Source organism: Haliotis rufescens, unplaced genomic scaffold (assembly GCF_023055435.1).
Source record: "Haliotis rufescens isolate VD_foot unplaced genomic scaffold, xgHalRufe1.0.p SCAF_12, whole genome shotgun sequence".
In the NCBI taxonomy this organism is placed as follows: Eukaryota; Metazoa; Mollusca; class Gastropoda; order Lepetellida; family Haliotidae; genus Haliotis; species Haliotis rufescens.
Genome location: NW_025963802.1, coordinates 10,490,734 through 10,509,727, shown reverse-complemented (window position 1 = coordinate 10,509,727; position 18,994 = coordinate 10,490,734). Strand labels below are relative to the sequence as shown.

Below are 18,994 nucleotides of genomic sequence, written 5' to 3'. Positions count from 1 at the left end.
CGTTACTTGATTTATACAAATGAATGACAAATCAAATATTCCAAGCACATGGTAAAGACTCTGTCTTTAAAATAGCATTGAAAAGTAGATTTGTATGGGACAATATTCATACGATATTTGTAGAACTTCGGTGGTATTCCATTAGATTTTGCCTTACCCAGTTTTAAAGTTTTCAGTACTTGTCTTATTTCCACATCTGATTTCATATCTAAAAACATATCTGTATCGTTACATTCCTCATCAGAGAACCATGATGTCTGATTAAAATCTGCGACATATTTATCAAACTTATCATAAGCAATATGTTAAGGATTAAAATTTCATGAAAGTAAGTTACCCATATGTACAGACGGATGCACCCAAATCCGCAATACCCACATATCCGTCGTAATATGATTAGACTTCGTAAACCTAATGGTTTGCTTCTTCATTCATTATAAATCCACGATAATTTACACTATATGGTGTATAAAGCGTCACTGTCTTCTTCTACTTGTGTATAGTTACTGTAACGCAGTCAATGGAAGTGTGCTCCGAAAGGATGCATAGCAATTATCGAAAATGAGGATTGTGTGTTTGGGAATCTTTCACTGCGTATGAATACTTTCTTGATTAGTGTCTTTTTTCTTAATTTCAAATTTGAAAAATCGTCATGTTTGGCTTGACGAAATGGATATCACTCTAGCACGCGAGTACTTAAACAAATGACTGATAGCCTATGTATTTCACAATGCCAATTAACGTCTGAAGATTTGCGGAGTGGGAGGTTCGTATTTGCTGCCCGGATATTTAAAGTCGAGGTTGTTTGGATGTCAGCGTCCGTGATTTATTTTACCGGTGCATTTGTTTCTATCCACCAGGTTGTACCGACGACATATGAATAATTTAACAACTTAAAAAGGAACGTGTGAGATCAAGAGATGGAGCACATGTTCTGAAGGCATGCACAACACACGTGTTTTCAGTGAAATGAAAATTGCTATTTTTTTCTTGCAGAACGTTTGAATGTGCAAGAACCTTTTGTCTTTTCACTCGTGTGATGATCATGATAATGTGTATAATTGATGTGTACATTTACAATGGATCAGGGCAGTGGGGTAGCCTAGTGGTTAAAGCGTTTGCTCGTCACGCCGAAAACCCTGATGGGTACAATGTATGAAGCTCATTTCAGGTGTCCCCCGCCGTGATATTGCTGGAATATTACTCAAATCGGGCAGACGTACGCCCTCGTACCATGAATGGGTACCAGGAGGCTTTCGGCATATAATTTCTCAGAGACAACAAACACATATATTATTTCAAATGTTTATTTTCTTCGTAAATTTGTGGTTAAATATGAAACCCCTTCCAAAAGCAATATTTATGTCATGTCAATATGACACCGGTGTATTCTGAAAAGAAACAAATAAAACTGATATATAGATGAACATGACTGTACGTAGACATAAATGTATGTTTCAAGTCCTAGATGTGATATATATAACTATAAAAAATGTTAATCACACCTGTTATTAGTTTTCTATGCAAAGAAATACCATGTATCTTTTGGAAATATCTACATGCAACATTGATCTTAGTGATGGATTAATTGATAAGATTCACTGATCGATACCTGCTGAAAAATTGAAACAAGAACACTGTCTGTTGATCGGGGCTTTTTCGGGCTCACATGTAGGAGTTAAAGCTAATTTAGAATTTCTTGTTTTGTAAGGTTCTTTGGCAATTACAAACCACTCCTGTAGTTAAGAATTTATGACAGTAGAATCGAAAAGCATACAATGAAAACAATTTTGTTAATCTTCATCAGTGAGTAATAATTTGTACGTTGTTTTTGTGGACTTTATAATAAACACCCTGCTTACAGTTCAGTATATTATCCTCTCTTCAAATTTTCGATTTCAAAACTTAATTTGAGAAAAGTTTGTTTAAGGATAAAACACTTTCAAAATTCTAAAAGGTTCACAGTACCATATCAATAGACATCATTGACAAGACTGACAAGAATGACATTCATTCCATACAATCATGTTTTGTGAATTTGTATCTCTAAATTACTAAACTAACACCTTTTATTGTGAAGTCCGGGGCTAAGTGTGTCATTGTGAATCACCACCACCCACCAGCCTGACGTTGACTCATTGAAGTCAATTATAGATATTCAACAGTAACACATCAAACTTTCACTATGTGGACAGCATTTTAAAACATACATGTTTATAAAGTAAATTTTCCAAATGTTCCAGGGAAAGGAAACATATTTCAGGTACACGACTTCATAATAAAAAACACGTTTCAATTTGATGAATATGTACGTAATTACCACTCAGTGCATGCAAACCATTAATACATGTACTATTTAAAATCACATAAATATGTTAACTGACGTTTCCGCGGTACGATATTCATATTGATAATTCGAAACATGTATGTTCTTAAATTTATTGGATGAAACAGTTTATAAGTATCCTGAGAGTAGAGCACGGGTTACATATTTACATGAAATAAGGAGAGATTTGAAACCCGAATATATAGAAACTGAGACAAAGATTCCTCACCTAGCATAAGTAATATCAGAAAACCTCCCCCAGATGGGAAGGGAAACAATTATACAATGGATGCTATGTTAAAACAATACAATGAATGCTATTGATACATTTGTACCTTAGAGACTGTAAAAATCACTCAACACACATAAGCAAGGAACACTACCAGTCTCTGAAGCAAGTGCTTCCCTGCACCATCAAGACGATACTTCCTGACTAGATACCTTCATTCAATGATAAATAACTACTACACAACGAACATGGATCCCGTTCATTTTAAGTTCATTTAGACAACTTAAAGCTGTGCGAGTATTATTAACACAGAAACTGTCTTGTTGACCTCTCACGATATAAATGTTGGTGGCGTAAACAATCCTGATAATATTTAGCTGTGATCCGTTCGTTCAGAATGTGATGGAAATTTATTCAGTAGACCTAGATATGTTAATGGTGTGTCATTTAAGGTTTCTATCAAGGCGTCATTGTATAGAGTAAAGGCAAATCAGCTGATTGGTCGATATCGAGTCACGTGTTACATTATGGTTGATTCTGGATTATATCAGAACTGTGAGCACCCGATTACCACCGTGGAGGTATGTGATATACAATATCGCGTATCGTCACGAATATATCTTTAGTTATGTACGTGTTTCTAAAAGTTAGATTAATTTTCACCATACGTGTCCAAGCATCTGTTTCATATTTAGACCTATGGATAAAGATTCAGAGTGACAGAACACTCTCCATGGCCACCAGACTGTATGACAAGAGGGATGATTTAAACTTTCCAGTAGTCAACTTTCCCTTCATGTCGAGCAATATTCCAGAAGTCTTGAAATGGCATTTAGAAGTGATACACGTGAGGAAGAGAATTTATGGATGTCAACCTCTTTATTTTGAGGAACACAACCTTCGGAGCATATACTAAGTCTCACTTCTTCATCACGTGAATAAATGCTATGAAGCAGAGAACAAGTTTTGACAGAATGGAACTTGGTTCTTTTCTGAGACTGTAAATAGTCAAGCGAATCCTTTGAGATTTTGAGAGCCCACATTGTATTAACTCCTCTTGTCTCAAATATGTCCTGTGAATATAAAGAAAGACCTTCCTTGATTGTATTTAGGATTATGTTTAGCCTTTGAGACAGGGATTTGGTGGTACATTTGCCGAACACAACAATATATCTCTCTTTGTACGGATTTGTACAACACTCTAGACATTGATCACCCATTCGATATTTACAGCAGCTAGCAAGTATTCATACAAATATACCACAAAAGTAGTAATCGTCATATGCAGTGGACAGCCACGACCGGCCCTTCATCAAGAGGACATTATTGTTCTAGAACTGGAAGAAGTAAGGTACAGTGTTGTTTACGCCGATACCTTTGGAAACCATTTTGTTGTGGTCTAGTAATCATGCGGTTGTTATGAACCGTTTACATCACTTAAACATAAAAAAAATATTTTTTTTATTTTAGGTTATAATTATAATATAATTAACTGTTTCACATATTCTCTGAATGAAATGATGGTTTTAACGCAAATACTCATTAACTTCACATGTAAAGTCAAATGTATTTTATATGGAAATACATGTTGAAAACAATCCATGCTTTTTTTGTGCTAGGATTATCGTTCAATTATTTTTTTAACATTGGTGATCTCACCCTGAGTCAGAATAGGTCCCATTTGCCCATTCCCGTGGCCTAGCTGATATCGTTTTTAATGTATTTTATGTGTAAATACATGTTGAACAAAATCCACGGTTTTGTGTGTGCTGGTATCAACCTTCACGTATTTTTTAAACATTGGTGATATCACCCCGAGGCAGGGACCACAATTTCCCATTCTTGTCGCGCAAAGACAAAAAAAGAGATCAGGTGGCAACAATCTGTGACCTTGCTGATTATGTGTCATCTATGGAATACAGTAAAGGCCATTCTCGTGGTCTCGTAATAAGTAAATGTGGAAAAAGAAGATCAAGAAAGAACCATGTGCATAGGCGTAATTGGGAGTTATCGTATTACGTATGTCCGCGGACAGCGACTAAAACACTCTTGTTCCACACTACAGTTGTTACAAGTCGAGATCGCGAGATTACAGAGAACACGAGAAAATCCCTAACAGTGTTCCCTAGACATTAATTAAACATTGTCATTCGCGTGCAAAAACACAAGTGCCTTCAAATAGTAAGGATTAGTATCATACCGACAACTCAGATGACAAACTTTTACACGTGGTAGAGTTCAGTCTTACAGGATCCGTAGTGTCCAAGAGGAAAGATGGCATCCATGCGTATGTGTGTGAAATGTAATTCATGGAACTTTTAATGTTAAGAGATTGGCATGAATGTGCATCAGCAATTATCCACGTTATAGAAAAACGTTCGTCTGGTATTGAAATGGCAAACTAAAACATGAAACATTGTCCCTTCAATTCGATGTTTATTCAGTTTCTCTGATGTTATACAGTGTGTATATCAAGCAGAACCTCGTTTACCTGGAAACCATCTGAAAAAATTAAAACAGACTTTTGTAAATATACATGAGCGTATACATTTCAATGGGTAGAAGATTATTCATCCACCCTTTTGTCAATTTAACTTCAGATTGTGGTTTTTAAATTTTTGATACATTATTTATTTATCAAAATTATCTAAATAAAAAAGTATAGTTTTCAATAACGTTTATACTGTGAGATTATCTATGTATACACAAACTCGTTATTTATTCTTTATCGGTACCTGTATCTTTGCTATCAAACAATTACAATATTTGGACAGCATGGTCAGGATAAAAGTGTTGGTGTATAGGAAATGATATAATTGATGAGACATCAGAAAGAATGTCTTCTCTTCTCACCTCAGAACAGGTTATTAAAAGTCTAATATCTGTTGTATCTCCCGAAAAAGTTGTTGTTGCCACGCCCAGTATTGCGGTAGCCCCATCCTCTTCCATACATGTACATGGAGTTGTAGTCGTCGTCCATGTAGTCAGGAGTGTCCATGTCATTCATGTGGTTATACTGAGCAAAGTTCCTCCAGTAGTTGGGCGATCTGTACCCGCTAGAGGCGGCAACAGCGACGACAAGAAGGAGGAAGGCGAACTTCATATGCATGGTAAATGGCAGTCTGCTGGAACAGAAATACTTATGTGTCTTAAGGAGATATCTTCTCGTTAGTACTGTAATAGAACCTCGTTTTTGTTGACAGCTAATGTTTCTGTTACACATGCAAACTTTAACGTATTTCTTGTTTCAAAACCACAATAATTCCAATATTATGTGCATTTATTACACACTATTTTATGATAGCCTAGACGGTCAAAATTCTTTAACAAATATGAATCTCTGGTTGTACTGTTACATTACCTTTCAAAGCCTAGGTGCTTGTGCAATGGTCGAGTTCCCTTTTGAAAGAAAATAGGGGTTTATATACACACAATGTTGATGTGCAATGTGAATACATGGAACATGTCAATTCATCATAAATGTGTCACCTACTAGTGTTCTTGGAGCACAAAGCATATCATCGTTACAATTAGGTCATTTACCAAATTACTGTGAATTTTGCAATCATGGGTCATTGATATGCTCATCACTCAATGCGTTGGAAAGCCATTATTCATATCGTGAGATTGGCGTAGCTGAGTAGGGTATGACATATGTGTATGTGCCTCCTTTATCATACCTAATCACAATCTGATCTAGTGTGGAATAGTTCAATTAATAAAGCAACAAAATCCTTTCCATATCCAAAAGAAGTCTCTGCATAAAACAGAGTCGATTGTACAATTCCGACTATATCATGAGCATGTGTTTATGAATCACTATTAACAGTAATGATAACAGGTTTTCGCGAAAAGGTGAGCGTATCCTGCCACATCGGTGGCACCCGTCACGAACACATGCAAAGGCAAGTCAATTGTTCACCTGAAAAAAACATGGGAACATATGGTACAAGTCAAAATTGGGAATTGCATCGGACATCATTTTTGTCACTGATGTGTCAAAGTGTCCTGAAAATGTCCACCTTAAAACCTTTTGAAAGCTTTACTGAGGGCTTGGATGTTGTAACCTTGTTCAATTAACTTCTGAGCAAGAGTCGTATGACGCCCTTTGAAACAAGCCATATTTAGATGGTTGTGCAACTCTGTGTGTGTGTGAGAGGACAACATATACCCGTCTCAGATACAATGTAACTGCTTTTACATTTCAATAATGTAAGCTAAGTCTATAATCATGCTATGATATGTATACTATGTTATTGTGATAGACCGTAGATAATGAATAGTGTATTATTAATGTCAGATCATGTCAAGTCCCAACAAATACATTATAAACTTTCAGTATTCGGGGCTTTAACATAGGGATTCCTGTGCCGGATAGATTTCTTGGGAGTTTGTTTGACGTTTACGCAATATCTAGCAACATTCCAGCTTTATGATAGAAGCCGGTAGTTGGATGTAATACTAGTCTGTGCCGGACAAACCAGTGGCAGATCATGTGAGCAGCGTCCCACAACGTTACGGATGCTTACTACCCGATCCTCGCTGTCGGTTCGTACGACAAGCATTAATTACCTCGAACCTATGCCAAACTGGAATCTTCCACCGTGGATAAGTTTCACATGCCCCACGGTAACAGAAAGCCCACCTAGAGAAGGTGTGGTTGACCTGATTGGATGTATGTCACCGTATCCCCTATTTGTTTATCCTGCTGTTATCCCAAGTTTCCTACATGACAAACCTGTGAAAAGACTTCATTCCTTGACTCATGTGACATTTGTCATAAAACGTGGTTACCATGCTAGGTATAGTTATATCCCGTTCTTCACAGGTTCAGAACGACTTTTCAAGAATATAACCAAATATCATCTGACATTTCCTGAGAAAACAGTTATACGTTATGTTGGACTTCGTACTTGATAACATTTACTTGAAATTTGGAGATAAGATATTTAGGCATGAAATAGGACTTTCCCTTTATGTCGAGCTATATTCCAGGGGCTGTACTTTTGGTGTTTAAGATATCTATGTAAATATATATTGGTGGTGTAAAAGGCTTCCACATATGAATTAACACGTTACTTCTGTTTCTCATGTGTGCTATTTACCACCAACATGACCTGCGCAGTTATGTAACAAATAAAACCATTTTGGAAATTACACATACCCAAAATTTTGTTTCTTTCGACGTTCTTTTACGAGAGAGACAAACGATTCAACTTAATAAATATTCAGATTTTTGTAGAGATAATGTAATAAATTAAACGTTGTAGTTAAAATACACAATGAACTGTAGAATTTGTGTTCACTTTTAATTACGTATTGCATGTATAAAAAATACCTCAGGCTCGCGTCCCTTTGAAGAATACTTAAACCTATATGATAATGCCTTGTTGATTACAAAAATGAGCTCACGTGTGAATGACTATGACAATTCACAACAGAGGTCATACAGGAGAGGTTTCTTGAACCACTACAATCCTTTCAACCCCTACTCTACATTCATGTACAACGCTCTAGACATTGATCACCCCATCGAGTTCTACAGCAGCTGGTACATATCAAAAACCGTCCTTCCATCATAGCTTCATTATTTCCGCTAATTTGTGAACTATACCAATCTATGATTAAAATCGTAATAATGTGAGGTCCTCACAATGTTCCAGCCAAAATGGCAAAATAAACTGGGTTAACTCAATTTGGGATTTTTGTCGTTGTGGCGCAAGGACGCCGTGAAACGTGGCTTCCTTTATTCCCTATTGCTTTTATAAGTATTATCAAAGTGATTGCATTGAGTGATGCGGCATGTAGATTTGCAAGAAGGAATTGTAAAACTCTGTTGTCTATAATCAAAATTTCACGTTCGTTTTCCAAGGTGTATGTGCTCCGTTATATGCATAGCTATAGTTGTCTTTTACTTCAACTGCACAAAAACATTCCTCGACAATAACATGCTTGAGTGAGTGAGTGAGTATTGTTTAACGCTTAATTAATGAAGGCAGGGTCGACTTATTCAGTTGACTGAGCAGTTATTCACATGTTTCGCAGCTACAATGTCAACCCTTCCAACTTCTGACTGTCTCATTATTCAACAGACAAAATATACCCCGTCTGGCTACAGTCTTGTTACGTATTTTGCATAAACTCAAAAAAAAGACATACTGTTGCGCGGTAGTGTTATAAAACTGTTTTGGTGTCAAAACTTTCATCAGATCCGATGTTCTTCGTGATATTCATATTTGTTAAGTTTGAAGACTATTTCACAGTGTATTTCTTTCCGACAATTGTCAACGGCGAGTGAGGGAGTGAGTTGGATTATACGCCACTTTCAGCAATATTACAGCAATATGAAGTCGGGAGACTTCACATATTTTACCCATGTGGGGAATCGAATCCTTGCCTTATCGTGACGAACGATCAATAAAAGCTCTAGGCTGTCCCACCGCCCCTCAAAAGGTTGCAATTACGCTTCGACGAATATCACTTAAAATACATTATTACATATACATGCAGTTTTGAGCCGCATACACAACATACAGGTGGCAAACACTAAGGAATAGCTGAGCTGAGGTTCCCTTTACCAAGCTACTATCATGCAGCTTATTATCATGTTCAGGAGACATGTGCAGTAAGTGTGTGTTGTAAATATTTCTTGTCTCATTTTTTGCGTCAAAAATAGACAGACTGATATCGCTGAATAGGGTTGGGTGGCCTGCCTAAATTAAGATATAAGTCTTACCTAGAACTTTTACCACTTTATTGAAAGATCTATAAGGATCATGATCACTTGTGAACATTGCATCTGAAAATGTCACCTTACATTGTACATATGGATAACTAGAAGTTGTTAACATGCTAACATAAAACACCTATAAATATAAATTGTTATTAATAGTTAAGTAATATTACTGCGCCAGTCACAGGGATCGGCCTCTTTCCTGTTGCCAAAATTGAGCTTCCAGATACATCCAATATATACCTGTTGCTTGACATTTTCGTCGATGAGAATTCAATCACAACAAGAAATGAAAAGAAATACAGAGTGTATGTAACTATATTTATTTATCAGGTCAATCAAATTAGTCTCCAAAAACAAGCAAAACAACGGACATTTTCACATTATGACCACACTTTGAAAGTTCAAGGACCGGGAAGTAAGTGTTGCATAGGACATTGGGGAATGAACGTTGACTTTCATACATGCCTTTCATCCACGTACAAATGTAGAGACCTTGAACTGCTGACCATGAAGGTATACTTACCCTGGACGGCCTCAGGATGTAACTGTCATGGGCCTCAATGATATCACTTAATACAACACGAATTCGTGATAGACAGGAAATACATAAAAGGCCGTTGTCCTTATAATGTCTCTTGTTCTAAATGAATGCATGCACGAGCACAATGTATTTTTTTTATTGTATCGTTAAGGAGCCAACATATTACCCGACATTGGTCTTTTTAACTGCCATTGTTCTTTTGTCAGTTTCAATCCTGCACAAAGAATTATTATGTTCACGCTTTTTTCATATGTATTTGTTTATGGCTTAGGTACAGGTATATAAGCTCCTCGATATTCAGTTTGTTCAAAACATAATCATTTTCCAGACTAAAGCAGCTAACCTTTGATGTATCTCAACCGTAAGTACAAACGATGTTTTTGATGTCATAGGTTTTTACATGCAGAAGTAAAAACTGTATATATATGCATATGGTTCAATATTTTTTTCATTGAAAGGTATACACAAGAGTTAAATGTACTACAGTGTATAGTTTAAATATAATGCTTCTGCATAAAAACCTGTTCCAAACAAAATACAGTTATGAGCTCATATTTGTCTTCAGATTAAAAACGGTTTACGGTAACACATTACGAATATATTTCTTTAAATAACTATTTCTGTAATATAATAAAGCAATTGGAATTTCATCTTTTTCAGTCAATATCGTCACCATGATTTCCAAAATTATGCTGATTGTCCTCCTCGTCAACGTTGCTGTCATTACGGCGTTCCCATCGCCAAATAGCCCCATTGGTACCAATTCTTCCAACCCCTACAGTTTCTTCAACATGTTCACGCCAAGGCAGAATTCAAACAATGGTGGCTTCTTCAATCAATTGTTGAACCCTTTCAACCCCTACAACAGAATCCTGTACGGATTATTCGACATTGAGCCCTTCTTCGACTTTGGATTCAGGTAAGTCTCTTCCCACCATGGATTCGTTAAGTGATGTTTTCTGGTAACTTGTACAAATATAGAAGTGGGTAATTCAGCAAGTAACTGCTGCTTTGCGCCGCAATTCACTTCAAGCAAATTCAAGTTTTACTGCTGTGGTCAGTAAATAATCGAAACTGGGTCCCGCAAACCAGTGACAGAAAGCACAAACAATTATCCACGCAAGTGCACATCTCATTGAATCCGACCAGTTGTTTCAACTGAATCGCCTGTGACGACCATCAATATGGTGCTGGGGACAATTCTAACTCTGGTCCCCATGGGTATTTGCCTAAGACATACATGTACATGTGGATACATGCGGTTAGAACTGGCACGCTAGGGCGGCTCACGGAATCTGACCAGCTGATTCAATTGAGTCGCCTGTGACGACCATCAATGTGGTGCTGGGGACAATTCTGGTCCCCATGGGTAATTGTCTAAGACATACATGTACATGTGCGTACATGCGGTTAGAATGGGCACGCCGGGGCACGGCTCACATAATCTGACCGGATGATTCAATTTAGTCGCCTGGTCATCATGAGGATTTACCTACATGTATACAAATGTATGATCAATATGGAGTAACTCACTAAATAAGTTGATAAAATATACAGTTGTGTCATAGATGACATTTTACAAAACAGTGTTGGAGATTAGAATAATAATTAACAGTCTATGTTCATTTGTTTTCAGATAAACCATTTTCCTGTACTCTTGATGGATTTTTGCTACAAACCAAAATGAAATTGAATGACAAATGGCGAAAATAAACGTTTAATCTTTCCTATTTGCGTTTGTATTAATCTACACACTGGATGCCGTGGTATATTTACACATAACGTGACAGGGCAGTGGGTTAGCCTTGTGTAATGGCTAAAGCGTTCTCTCGTCACGATTTCCCACACGTGTAAAATGTGTGAAGCCCATTTGTGGAGTCCCCCGCTGTGATATTGCTGGAATCTTACTAAAAGAGGCGTGAAACCATACTCACTCACGCGCAAAGAGGGTTTGGGTTATCCAGGCACAGTCAGGCTGGTTAAGCAAATACTTATAAATGTCATTTGAGTTTTGTAAGCATATTGCTGACGATTTTGGCTGGGTTATATTTGAAATAGCATGTTGCTGTCTTCTTGTTTGAAGTACTTTCGTGATCACAGTGTATCAGACCCTGTACAACCAAATCAATTTCATGAAGAAATCCCTGCTCAGCGCAGATTCCTTTGAACGATTTCGACTACAAGCATGTGTTTAAATCAAACACTATCGAATAATGATAATACCAGGTGTTCGCTAAAAGGTGAGCGTATTCTGCCAATCAAGCACATTGCAAGCTACATTATCAGGCTATCAGATTGTCACAAGAGGTGAGGTGAAATAGGGTTTAACGTCACGTCGAAGATTATTGCACTTGTATAGCGACGTGCATGCACGTGTGTGTGTGTGGCTGCTTGTACTAGTCGGGACTGATGCCGATTATTAGTGCTAGCCCACTGAGATAGCATGCCGCAGTTTTACATGAACGCCCCACTCAGACACAGTATACTGACCCCGAGCCGACCAGTCCTTGATTTAGCCCCTTAATGCCGAGCGCCAGACAGGGTAACAACAAGTACCATCTTTATAACGTCTTTTGGTATGACCCGGCCGTGGACCGAACCCCGGACTTTCCGCTCTCCGGGCGGGCGCTCTACCACTAGACCACGGAGGCGGTCTCTAGATATCTGAAATATGGGCAATGTTAAATGAATAATTAATACGAAATGAGAAAAGGTTTAGTGACAATATGTTGTGGAATCGCTTATATATGATGTCAGAAACACTCATTATGATGGGCCCACCATTGTCGACAGTAGCGGGTTTATGGTTTTGTTTAGCCAAGATGTGCTCCCACGAAGTGAATCCACTCACGTGACATTGACATGTATTATGTTGTTGATTGATTTTTTAAATGTCTGGCTGACCTCTTCGATGAGAGAATGAAAAGTTGTAACCAATTGCCCACTACACTCGGTTTCATTCAAAAACATAATATAATTAATTACACGTACTCTTTTGTTGCAATCTTACCCACCACATAAATTATTATACATTGACTTGGTCAGGGTAGACATTATAAAGTGATAATACTATAAATACATACTTTTCATTCGTACTTGGTTACCTTTATTTATGGGGGCGGTAGGGTAGCTTAGTGGTTAAAGCATTTGCTTGTCACACCGAAGGCCCGCTTCCGATTATCCAAAAAGGTACAATATGTGAAGCCCATTTCTGATGTCCACAGCCGTGATATGTCTGGAAGCGGCGTAAAACCATACTCACTCACTATTTGAAACAATAACTTGTGAAACGAGCATAAAAAGTGTTGGCAGAAAATGAATTTGAAATGTTCATTAAGACATAGTCTACCTGATACTTTATGTATCACGATTAAACACGAGATGTATAGAATTCAAATGATCTGCAAATGGATTATTGAAAATAAAATATGATGTCAGATGCAATTTCCTATTTTGATTTGCTCCCTATCAATATGTTCACGTCTTTCTTCAGGTGAACAATTGACTTGTTTTGCATGTGTTTGTGATGGGTGCCACCGATGGGGCAGGATATGCTAACCTTCATGCGAACACCTGGTATCAAATCAAACAAGCTTCTTTAATTGCCACCCTCACTCGACGAGCCATAACCAACTGTAATCCGCACAGTCTCAGCAAAGAAATTCAGCATCTGAAACACTTTCCACACTGGTGGAGAAAACTCAAGAAAAACAGCAAAAAAGATCCCGTTTCCAACCAAGTCCAAACCAACCCCATTACCCATACTCCTCCTCATCCTCGTCAGGCCCTTCCAGTCACCAGGTCAGCAGGCTGCTCACCAAGACAGCCAACACAGACGTGGCTTTCACTTCAGACAGGACACTAAAAACATGCTTCATGCCAACAGTGAAGGTCCAAACTTACACTTACAGTGACCACTCAACATATAAAAGTGACCGTGAAAATGACTGATATATTTACACAGTATGCGCGAATCAGTGAGCATGTTACTTGTTTATCCCTGATTTACAATAGTTCGCCTTAGGCGATTGCATAACGCCGCCCTTCGTTGTTGTAATGTGTCGTGATCCACACTGGACGTGTGTCAGAATATGTTTATAAGTATGATGTATGATGTATAGTATGATGTATAGATGTGGTCATATGTACTAGTATATAAAGGTTAACACATTGTTGGAGAAACATCATCATCACTTCGGTCCTACACTGAACATCCCGTGCAGCAAAGCCGAATACGCCGTTAAAAGTAAGTTTTCTCTTTTTGGAGAATGGCATCATACACTCTTAGTCAGATGTGTATCAGTCGCAAAATTGATTAACATTACATTTCTATGATTGCTTTAATATTGTATTATACACATGCTTCGTACAAATATGAATAGCATTGAAAAAAATATTATTAAAGTCTGTATAAGTCGGGTAAAGTCGGTATAAGATTAGAAGGTGACAACCGTCTGTCTCATAGTCCAGATTTAATCACAGAATTAACCCAAGACATCTTATCAGTATGTGGTATACGTTTTAAGGATCGCGATTATGTCATATTAACTATGTTATTTGTGCGCATCACAATTTAGCCACGAAAAAATTACTTCAACAAATGGGTATTCCCTGTGTGTTAAATCTAAGTTCAAAAGTTAATAATGGTGACACGTTTTGAGCACGGGCCTGTCCAGTTATAATAATATGTTCTGGACATGGCAGTCATTGCCTTCTATTTAAGCCAAACTGAATATACAATACTACGTGTCGGCCATCGCAAGAACAATTCAGTTAACCATCGCGTCTTAAGTATATACAAATAGGTAAAGTTATTCCTTTAATTATTTCAAGAGAAAAAAGTTCCCAATGAAAACGTTCAAGTCCTCATTCTGCTATAACCAATGTAACATAGCCACCTTGCAGCATCACCTCATATATGAGGATACATATGCAAAGAGGGTACTGTGTCTGTCCGTGACAGCTATTTTGGCGTTCTCCACTTAATCGTTGACTTTTGGCCAATATATGGCCAGTGTATATAACACGTGACACTATAATAAACATTATTCTCTCTTCTCTCTCTCTTCTCTATATTTTGACAGGACGAAATATGGTAACAAATGTAAAATATATATTTGGGATGTTCCTTTGGCAAGATGAGTGGAAGCTACTTGGCAATGTAATGACCTATCAGCCACTCAAGTCACCCAGTCTCAGTTATTTTGTCAGTAAAAAGTAATATTGAAATCGCCCAATAGTGTGAATAGTTTTCCCATATCAAAATATGAAACACATTAATTCTGAGAATTTTTTTTCTTCTTGCATGTATTGATATCGGCAACCATCTGGTCTCACAATACATAATAGTGCATATACTCATTCTTGGCTTTATTTTACTTCAGCCTCTTCCACAATGCAACTGAAACACGTCTTCCTTCTCCTTGTCGTCGCTGTTGCTGCCGCTAGTGCATATAGAACGGTTGGTTCTAGGAACAGATATCCATATGGTCGCTATGGTTATGGCTATGAGATTGAGTTCCCTGACTTCCCCGACTTCCCCGACTTCGAGTTCCCCCTGTACATGCTGGGACGAGGTGGTCGACGTGGAGGACGTGGAGGACGCAGGTCACAAAACACTTACAACACATTCGCCAGACTCGCTACACTGGATGCTTTAGACTTAATCTAAGGTAAATCAGATATCCCTCGTGTTGATGTCATGTTATGTTGGGATCCCGTGCTAAGATCCCGAGTACATCCTACTTGTGGTGCACACTGATTAAAGTTGGAATCGATGAAGACAGAATTTACCTATTTGTTATAACGTTGATACTCCATCAATGCTACGTTTCGGCACGGTGCTAGATTCAGGCAACAACACCAACACCGAAACGTTGCATTTAAAGAATAATGACATTGTAATATGTAAGCGAGCTCTGTATTCATTAATACTAACTTCTAAAATACCACTTCCAGATAACGTTGGGATGGGAAGTGTGGCATTGTAAATTATATACCATCATACATGTACCTTGATTGCTTAAATCGAATAAGTATATTGCCTCATCCAGAATCGACTATTTACAGTAACAGTTTTTTGTACATGGTTATCTACTCTCTGCCTTGTTTAACGTTGCATTGATCAATTTGCACTATTCATGCAAGGTTAAATAATGCCAGATCGTTATTAAGGCTGACGAAAATGGCTTTTATCACTCCATCAATTAACATTATGTTTTCATGATCGTAGTGAATGTACGGACATGTATTTTTACACTCAATTTTTACTTTTCAGAAAAAACTACGGACTCTACACCGGCACCAGTACTCGTGCAGAAGAATCTATTTATAATTTAACTTATTTGATATTTATTTGTCCATTAAAGAATATTCAAAGAAAATAATTATTGACTTTTTTATTGCTTAATATCAAGCAGTTTTCAATGAGAAACAAAATGCAAAATCGGCAGATAATCGAGATTGATTATATTCTCTGGCGCTGGCTTTTTGAATTTGTGTTCACCAGTAATAGTAAATAATATTTTTAAAATTTAATATCTAAAATTTGATAGGACCTAGTGTATGTGTATGCCTGCGACCATCTGAGCGAACACGCAGTGTTATAGGTGTAGTACCAACATTCATCGGTATATCGGTGACAGGTGTATGTGGTATAAACAATGAGTTTCATTCCATATGTAGACATTTGCCAATATGGGAGTTCGGGATATTATGACAAAAATACAGGGAGGTGTTATTTATTGTCTAGGTTCATATCTCACAGTGAATGCAGACTGTAATTCCTCATTATTACATGTTTGAAGGGATGTTAAAACCAAACACTGCATGTAACTCCATGACAGCGATCCCACATATGGACAATGCATCGATGACACAAAAAATATGGTCCCCTTTTCAGATTATGTAACCCCGATATATAAGATCTCAAACTGAATGGTCATAGATATTCAATACGAAATAATATAAACTAAATTAACACTGCAAATACGAAAACGTCGTTTTTTCCCGTATATGGTCATTGGACGGAAAAACGACGTTATTTGGACGTTTTCAAACCATCGTTTTTCCGTCCAAATAACGTCGTTATTTGACATCGGAATTTAATGGGAGAGAACGATAGCGTTAAGCTCCTCCCTTTCTTGATTGACATTGTCAATCAAGCAACAGCGTCTACCGGTATTTCTACTTCTCAGATTTCATTGGTCAGTCCCCGCGTGTTAGATTACAGGCGCGCGTTTGACGCTGCACTCGAAGCGCTTAGCGGAAGTACTGAAATCAATCGTTCTGCGCATGCGGATTACTTAATGCCTTGACCAAATTTTCCGTTCTGTGCATGTGCGATTTCGTGTATTGTTTCCTAGATTTAATGTCACCACTATTTGACAATGGTTCATAAACACAGTCACGTGAATGTTCGGAATCGTAATGAGTAACTCCATTTAAATTGAAGAGGATCCCCAGTGATATGGGAGATTCCAAGATGAAACTATTCTATGGCTATCTAGGCTGCCACCCAAACCGATCTAAACGGGACCCGACAGCTTATTGTATGCTATATAGTCATATGGAAGTGGACAAGAACTATACATTGTATTCCGGCCGATTGTTCTTGCATTTACTTATAAGTCAGGAAAATGGACTTAAAAGGGGAGTTGTTGAATGTAATTATTTTAATTATTAAATGTTGCCTATACACTAATCTGGACGAACTTGTTCTGTTTATGTCATCCTATATACTATTAGTATGTTACCGTTCTAAAGTCAACCTCTCACATAACATTATATTGTTCATAGTATCAAAGTTTAATCAACAATATCAAGAGCAGCGATTTAAACCACTGAAACACCCAAACACAAGGCTGTTATCAAGCGCTAGTGCAGACGTGATGCATCGTAAAAACTGTATCGTGATGTCTTCAGAAATTCAATTATACTACGAGATAGTACGGCTAACGCTGACTCACCGGTGGAACAAAGACAATATCGCTAATAAAGGTATAACGTATTTGAATGTTAATACTAAAGACAAACAATCATTATTTTTGCAGTGACGATATAACACGTATACACGTTTATTGTTAAGTTTCATCAGTTTTGCTCTTCATTTTAATAACTTTGTTTTCACATATATATTTAGCAATACCCAACAAGCATGTCATACATAATTATGGGGCAGTTTTCAATCTTGTACTGACTTACCCTGGTGTTAATGAGCGAAGTTTATTGGCTTGTGTGTAAAACCCCGTTTTTCTGGTAATCCTATTATTACCTAGTTTATTTCTATCTAATGACACCCTGTTCTCTGGATCATGGCTCCGTGACTATCCATAACAATTAAGATGAACATTCAGTTCAAGTAAATGAATGAGTTTGTTTTGACGCTACAGTCAGTCAAAAAACCAATGCTGTGAGGTTTGATAACACACTTCTACCAGGTAGAACACCGTGGATCCTCATTTTCTTCCTGAAGAGAATCATAGTTCATATGCTAATCCATCTGCGAATACCCTCCCACTCAAGATGACCTTACTTGTTGCTAAATCTATCATCTATCCCCCCAATCTCACCCCCGCCCCCACCCCCAACACGCACGCACGCACGCACGCAAATACGCACGCACGCACACACACACACGCACACGCGCGCGCACACACACACACACACACACACACACACACACACACACACACACACACACACACACACACACACACACACACACACACACAAACAACTGACCTAAATAACCTGGACAGGAAATACTGCTGATAGCCTCTGTTCAACTCAGCCGCGCCACCGCAGAATGTTCGTCCAACTCTGCAGGGGGTATTCTCAGTGGCTTCAAACGCGCTGAAATGTTTTCGCCTTGCATCCAAGATGGTGGACAAGTGAAATCGTATGAAATTTGGCTATTTTAGGTCCTATCTCTTTTTTGATTACCCAATAAAGTCAATTCATAGTTACACGGTTGTGAAGAAGCTTACAACTTTATAAGACTTATTCATCTCATTCCAAAAAGGCTACTCGCGCTCACATAAAGTTGTAGTTATTATGTCACTGTTTTATTTCTTTAAAAATATATTACATGTTCAACAATAACAAAATACATTCATGCGCGGCATTCTCTGCCTAAAGAAGATCATATAGTTAACATGCTAA

General features: G+C 37.7%; 2 long non-coding RNA genes across 2 annotated transcripts; one reads left to right on the top strand and one right to left on the bottom strand.

Moving 5' to 3' along the window:
• Window positions 1-4,974: 4,974 nt before the first annotated feature.
• LOC124126612 lies at window positions 4,975-5,943 on the bottom strand. The gene is made up of 3 exons (XR_006859805.1): window positions 5,917-5,943; window positions 5,409-5,677; window positions 4,975-5,057 (listed from the first exon to the last, which is right to left on the bottom strand). It is a non-coding gene; the product is annotated as an uncharacterized LOC124126612 (long non-coding RNA).
• An 8,028-nt stretch (window positions 5,944-13,971) lies between these two features.
• On the top strand, window positions 13,972-16,215 carry LOC124126609. Its single transcript, XR_007220220.1, has 3 exons — window positions 13,972-14,078; window positions 15,217-15,504; window positions 16,110-16,215. It is a non-coding gene; the product is annotated as an uncharacterized LOC124126609 (long non-coding RNA).
• The last annotated feature ends 2,779 nt before the right edge of the window (window positions 16,216-18,994 follow it).